This window comes from Odontesthes bonariensis, chromosome 4, assembly GCF_027942865.1.
Source record: "Odontesthes bonariensis isolate fOdoBon6 chromosome 4, fOdoBon6.hap1, whole genome shotgun sequence".
NCBI classification, from domain to species: Eukaryota; Metazoa; Chordata; class Actinopteri; order Atheriniformes; family Atherinopsidae; genus Odontesthes; species Odontesthes bonariensis.
The window spans coordinates 6302881-6310740 of NC_134509.1; positions in this window are offsets into that span (position 1 = coordinate 6302881).

A 7860-nucleotide genomic window follows, 5' to 3' on the forward strand; every position below is an offset into this window, starting at 1 on the left:
ACACAAGACCACAGGGATTTTTACAGCGTGCCTAAAACAGTCTTGGAAATGAAGCAGACTCCCTTCACTTCACGAAAGGTGGGAACTAGTTCCACAGACTTGTCAGCTTCATTTGTCAAAGTGTGAACACTAATAATCCGAAGTTATTTTAGGCCTTGTATAACACGTCAGTGGCAGGTCATTTGTTTTTACAAGACTGCTATTACCATTGTTAAACCTCTTGGAGTTCTAATTGAATTCCCGAACACTGAAGGTGACATCCTTATGCTAATGAACACTGTCACATGCGGACCATATTTTACACTCAGCTGCTTGTGGGACATATTTTAAAAACTGCTTGAGATCGGGGGAGCTGCACTCGTCTTTCAACACTGCTTTCAGTGACACATCACAGAAAACAGTTAAAACAACTCCAGCAAAACAGCTCTCCATATATGCTGCAAACCAACATGAGCCAAGGGCCTAGTAAGGGAGGTTTGGTGGAAGGAGCCTGGTTTGAATAAGCTGCATGGCCACGGGGAGCTCTGGGATAGTCACCAAGTGCGCTGATTAAAACTGTGATATTAAACAGTGCTGGCTGCTACTGCCTGCCAAGCCTCCCTCAGTGGCATTTCACATTGTTTAAAAGGCCCAATTGGACTCATCTCGCCACTTGCTACACAGTGTTTCTTGCATTTATTTAATTTTTTTCCTTCTCACCACGGCTGTCTCCTGTTCTCCTCACACCACTCGTCAGCAGGGTTGTAGACCTACTTTAAATAGACTTTTCCTGCAATTCCCAGGTTGTTGCGCTCTGGGTCACTGGGTTCTGTTACTTCTTAAAGTGAACATAATGGCTTTATGTGCACGTTACTGCAAGCGCCATATAGAACGTCTTGCCGAGGATTGTGTTTACCTTTTCTGTGAAAGCTGAACTTCTAATGAACACACGAAGCACTCCTTCTCGGAAATTTTGCTCTGAACTCATTCAACCCCCTTTAAAAACGTCACTGCAAATCCCAATAAAACTCTGCTCTTACAAATATACAATTCATAAATACTGGAAAGCGGGCTCGCTTTTTATTAAATAATTGAGCCAGCCTCCCTGAAAAGGTCAAACTTCACACACCGCGGTCACTCCAGGTACGTGCGTTTTGAGCGAGCTACCGAGTGTCGAGCAGCAAATGTTAAAGTTTGATCTCAAAAGTTTGGAATGAGAGAGAAATGTAAAGTTAGGGAGGGAGGGAGAGAACAAGAAAAGGCAGCAAGAAAAGTGAGGGACTTTTAGGGGCAGCTGTGTTTTATTAACCCAGTCATAATGCCCCTAAAAATCCTTATTGCTCTTGCAATGGTCAACGAGTCTCCAGTTGCAACAGCCCGAGGATCTCAGAGCATCATGTGGGGATACACGTCAAAACATGTCGCACTGCAGGGCCAAACCGTAAAAAAACACAAAAAGGAAGAACGGGTCACAGAGGCTACCTTCCGAGATTTTGACCTCGGTTGATCAGAACATAGAAGTCGCACAGCTTATTGAATTGCAGAGCACATGAGAGGAAGGGCGCAGTCTCGGGGGAGCTGCTGAAATCCAACAGTTACCTTCGGCAGAATATTCTCAACACGGATGCGATAAGAACGGAGTTTGGGAATGTTATCAAGTCTGTCTGTGGACTGCACAGACATAATGAGAAGCTTATCTTCACTAACAACACAAATGTTTCTCTTTGGCAGAGTTGAATTATGTTGTCATTTTGTTTCTAAGTCGTCACACTTTAATATGCAGACGGGGATATCCTTCAGTGTTTTTGACATTGTCGTGGAGTACCAGGGGACAGACTAAAAGACAAGAGAGGCAGAAAGGCAGTCGTGCAGGCTGGCAAGCAGCAAAGCCATCCCAAAACTATTTCAGAATATGAGGACACAGAAATCCAGGCAGACAAATGGGAGTGTAAAGGTAAACAATGAAAGATTTTGACAAGACAACAGTTATGCAGTGAGACATAGAAATTGGCAACTCGGCAGACAGAAAAAGGCAAGCAGGAAGACATTAACGCGAACAGACAGACTGACATGGAGGCAAGCAAGCTGTGGAGAACTAGGATCCAGGCCTGGGTGTGGTGTGGTGGGCCGTCATGGCTTGAGAGCAGGCGGCGTGGAGCTCTCGATGTTGGTGAATGAGTCATTGGAGGGAGGCTATTCTGTAGAGTTTCCCTGTGGGACGACTGCTGCTGAAGGAAGGAAGAATCCTCTTCACAAACAGGGGGAGAGGGCGTGAGGGAAAGTGTGGACGATGACTCAGGGCCACGAACCACATGGTGATGGAGAAGGGAGGGAGGAATTACTCATCAGAGCATGTGGACTCTCATACAGCTATCACAGGACTGACAGCGTGCTTCCCCCCCTGGCTGCTGCACAGTCACCATCAGTTCCCGAGGCCCCGGCTGAACACCAGCCGCCTCGCTTTTACCGGACGAGAACAGAAGGGAGGTGAGGACTCTGGGGAGCCTCGGGAATGTTTTCTTTTGGATTCTTTCATGCAAGCTGGGTCGTCTAGCTGGAGAGTCATGTGGCACAAATGAGGATGAATGAACTCTTTACCAAATCTAAACGCACTCCAGTTTAGTCACAAAAAATGTTCTCCAAACACCCTCTCTTGTGACTAATGAGTATCTGTTGGAAATACTACATCATTATCTGACAAAGCGTTTGAATTTCAACCGTCGGGATAATCGGCCTCCTGATAAGCGTGGCTCAGTTTTGTCATTTGAACTCACGGAGACTGTGTTTGAGCTGATGTGGTAGAGCAGTTGTAGTTTCTAGATAACACCCGAGTTAGGGGCATCACCTCCTTATTCAAATCAAGAACAAGAAGTATTATCAAGGGCAAACACCGATGAATTTTAAAAACAGGAGTTTCGCTTCAGTCACCCACTGCTTGTGCTTATGTTTTGAATTGTAGTAAGTCAATGTGGGCCTCTTTGCTCTTGCTCCAAGCTCGGCAATATTGTCAGAAATACTAAATCAAAGGCAGTTGAAAAAAATCAAAGGGCTGAGAATTACTTTATAAATATGTATTCTTAGTGCTCTGAGTGCAGAGGGTGACATTTGAAAGTGTCTTGTGTCTCTCAGCTTACAAAATAGCCCTGTCATAGCTGTGTAAATCCATCTTTACTGTGATAAATATGCCACTGCAGCGAGCCTGTGGATGACAAAGTTGTACAGAGTAATGAGAAGACAGAAAATAAGCACAGGCAAAAGTGCGACCCATGTGACACTCACCATGAATTGTCTCTATCTAATCTAGATTCAGCCGCTGAATCAGAACTAGTTATCGCATAGGAATTGTGGCGAAATTAGGCATTGAAAAAAAAGCTCCATGATGGGGGAAGGAGTCAGCAGAAAGCCTGTTTGACTGAACAAATGCACAGTTTTTTATATGATTATGTGGCTTCCGCACCTGTTGCCCCACCAAAGCCTTTGGGGTGCAGCAACTTTGATTTATTAACGTATGCATATCCAGCAAAAAAAAAAAAGAAAAAAGTCTGGTGATGAGTTTGCCACGATGGCATGACTCAACAGGTGAAACGGGCACGCCCAACACAATAGCTTAGGCCCTCCTATGACCAATTGGGGCAAAAACCTAGATCTAACAGTTACCATTAGGGTGTGGGCTGACAGCACACCAAGATCCAAGAACCACTCAAATCCAGAGCAAACACTCCAGACAAAGGCTAGATAATGAGAAAAACTGGAGCAGACCTTCCCTTGAGTGGATCCCTCCAGCACCCCCCTTTAAACCCTCATAACCTGCTTTTAGCTAATCAGCCGGTAACACAAAGCACTGCTGTGGCTAGATTAAATGGAAAGGAGTGTAATCACTCATCACATACCTGTTATGGTCATTTTTCCACTAAGAGATTATCATGACTATGAAACTTAAGAAAATGTTGAAATGTTCACCAGGTTTAACTCGTCTTTGAATCAGCTCCATTCGGGTCAATCCAATTTCAGTACCACACAGATGAGCCACAACATTAAAACCACTGACTTCTTAAATGTTACTACAGTACATTGATCATCTCTTTGCTATTCAATGTTATGTTGAGAAACATGTGGAGGTTACTTTGATAGATGTACCCTCCTGAATCTGATCTGTGATGTTAGTATGCTGTGTTGTCTGTGGTTGTGTGTTGTGTTGCACTTGTGTTGTTTTCTGTATTCTGATTCGTAATCAGTGTATTCTGTATAAGCTACTGGATCCTTAAATTTCCCTCGGGATTAATAAAGTATCCATCTATCATCTATCTATCTATCTAATAAGCGCAGTAACATGACACTAAAAAAAACAAACAATTGCTGTGTTAGTCTGACCAAAATCGTATCAAATCAAAGCTCTCAAAGCCAGACTAACACACCCAGATAATGTGCTATGAGGTCTAATTATGTGTTCGCTTGAGTAGACTCAAATAGGCTTAGACACTCAGCACATGCTCCAAAGTTCCATCTTTTAGTAAAAACAGTAAAGTGTAAGTGTATATTAATACAGATCAATTCCCAATAAAACATATATTTCTGTTTCTTTTGTCAGCTGGCTAAATGCATCAGAAACCGTTACTGAAAATCAGCCCATTAAGGCTACACGTCCACTTGTGGCTGTTTGAAGCATTACCAGACTATCGCATTGCTCTAAAAGAATCTTGATTTTATAACTGCAGTGTTATTGTAAGACAAGATCACTATTCAAGCACCTTAAAGACAGTGTCTGCGCAGTGAATTCAGCTAACTTAGATGTTCGATGAGAGTCAGAAGTGGCAGTATGTCTTGAATATTTTCTCACACAGTCCACAGCGTCGTGGCGTACCAATAACTCGATTCCCCAGCAGTACAGGTGTACTGGGACAAGTACGGTGGTCCTGTTAAATGGCCTGGTTAAACTCGACTTAACTGTGCATGTAACCGTAACTGATTGTTGCACAGCGACAGTCCCTTGTGTCAGGAACCTCACCCACCAAAACATTGTACCCTGACACACTAAAAAACAGCTCAGGAACAGTCTGTGAGGACAGCAAGAATTCTAAGGCATTGACCCAGCCTCCAAACTTGGCTTGTTTTTGCTGCATGATTGGATGAAACAGAAAGAAGATGGTTTTAATGTTCTGGCTGAACTTTGTTTTACATATTGAACCAAGTCTAAGCTAATCTTTTTATGCTAACAATAATTTCAGATCCACACCAATTTTGCACAGTAGTCTAAACCGTTTAAACCCAGCAAATGCGAGTTGAATCTAAAGCCTTTTTTACACTGGTCAAAAAACCCACTAAGATCTGGAAGCATCTGGCTTTTGAGTGCAATGGGAAGTGTTCAATCATCTTCCAGTCCTGCATCAAATGACTCTGTGGTCGTCGTTTTTTTTTTTTTTATCGGCTTCAGCTCCGATCAATCGGCATTGTTCCCATCAATCGGCATTGATGGGAACACAACACCCAGGTGTATGCAGTCATTTTCTATGAGGTTGCTGAGGTTTGGGCTGCAAGAGTATGCGCAGCTCACTTTTTATTAATAGAAACACACACAACTGAATATAAAGTCTCACATGGATGCTCTGAAAGTGACAGCAACAAGTCTTTATGAAAGCAGATGAAATTTACTGATTTTTACCTGTCTGTAAGACCCCTAGCTGCTTACTCTCAGTCCTGCTGTGTTGCTGATGTCTGCTATCCAGTTAAAACTAACAAACTAGTTTTATCTCCGAAAATTGTGAATATGAGAAGTTGTTATGGGCTTTTTATTTTGTTGGTGGGAGTTACTGGACAGGGGGACGAACACGATTCTGATGGGGAGAGATATATTCGGCTTGTTTTAGCAGGTGTACGCGCATTAAAAACAAAAAAACAATAAACATTTAAACATGCCTGATGTTAAAAAGGCCTAACAAAGATGCTATTAGCTTACTTGTGGGCAGCCCATTTGGAGAGAGGGGTAAAAATAGAGGTTAAATGTGTATGATAGGAACATTTTAAAACACATTTCTAAAATAAAAAAAGAAATTTCAAATGTTGTGCCATTAACGACTATGTGACCAAATAAGGTAAGGTTAACATAGACGTATCCAACCAATTGTAATGGCTTTTAGTACTACTACCTCTGAGGCACACAGGTGTCTCCATGATTGTATTTATGACTTAAGATTAATATCTATATCAAAGATAAAAGCTTGGAAGTTACATTTATTGTACAAACAGAAACTGTGGTGTGGCTTTTGGACACTTTGCTTGTGCTTGCAGTACTGAAAGTGACTTCATGTTAGCAGTTTTGATTCTTTTGATTATATGGCGCAACACATCTTTTCTTGCAACTGATGCACACTCTAATATGGTTTAAACTGGTGCTGGAAGGATTTAATACAAATCATGCAACGTGAGAGCCACTTGTGAATTTCAGCATAAACAAATAAATGCCAGGAGAAAGAAATTCCAATTGGTCTAAACTAATGTGCTGCAGCAGTAAGCAAATAAAAGGGCTGTGCTGCACACTGCAGTTACATACGGGTGAAGATGCACTGAAAGGTTAAACACTTCACATGACTCCCCACCTTCAACTGTAGGAGGAGGAGCAGTCTTCTCGGCGTTTCAAAATGAGGTCTTTAGACTTGTGAGGTCAAATGCAAATGCACACAACCAGACACATCAACGCTCAACCTCTCGTTGTTTGCTTTTTCACGTGTCAAAGAGCTCGCAGGTATCAGCCGTTTCCTGCGCCAGGCTATGTTCAGTCCAATCACCAGCCGTGCCCCATCTTCTGCTGTTTATCTTTGTGATTATGTTTGAATATGGAAGCAGAGGGCTGCGCCACAGAGAGCTGGTGTTTGCATTGTTAGAGACCATTTGCTTTAGCACGAGGAGGAATGCAACCCAAGGTACTTTTGAGGTGCACAACTGCCTTGGCTGATCTTGAGTTCAGCACAAATACTATCAGATGCTTGTTCTTTTCCTCTCTCCAACTTACCAACCATCGACGAGGGCATGTCACGTTCCAGTTATTTTCTGGCTATTTGAGGTCAACAGTGCATGTTGGCACTCATCGACACTTTCTCTGTGCATTGCAAAATCAGTTGGAGGCTGAATTCAGCTCAGCATGTGTGTGTGTGTGCCTCAGTGTTGAGTAACAATGAGCTCTGCAGGGCGATTGGCAGACGTCTGTATGATGCTGCTGATACAGTCATGCCATTGTGTGGAGTCAGTGAGTAAAATGAGTGTGTTTATATGTGTTTGTGTATAAAGGGTGAGAGAAAAGTGGGTGTTTGCTTTGGCAGGCAGATAGATCACTTGCCAAAGAAGTGGATGCTCAGCCAAAACTCACCAAACAAACCTGTGATGGTGACTGTTTTATCTGTTGAATCTCTTTCAACCTTTTTGCTCCTCGTGCTCACTTTCTTGCCACATTTCTGCAAGCCAACAGGGCTACTGGTGAGCTGCAGTTGGCCATTTTAAGTGGGCTCTCAAAAGCTACAAATGCTTCAACACATGCACACTCCGCAGGCTTACCTTTGAGACTTTGGAGGTGTCTGATGTCTCCGCTTCTTTGATTGATCATTGTTGGGTAAGTTCACCAACGTAAGCAGCGGTGTCAATAAAATACTTTCAGTCGAGCTAGAGTAGTAGTGGTATGTTTAAAAATGATCCCATTTCGTGTAGTACCACTTTCTATTTGTGTGTACCACTATTTCTATTAATTCTGTTACTGCCACTATCTGGTAACAGCTTGTGGAACCACATTTGTGCACAGGACACATTTCTGTTTGCTAATTTCTGTTCACTTCCAAGGCAGAAATGCTCCCTCGCATTGATAGTTTCCCTTATCGCAGACACTGTTCAGCATGC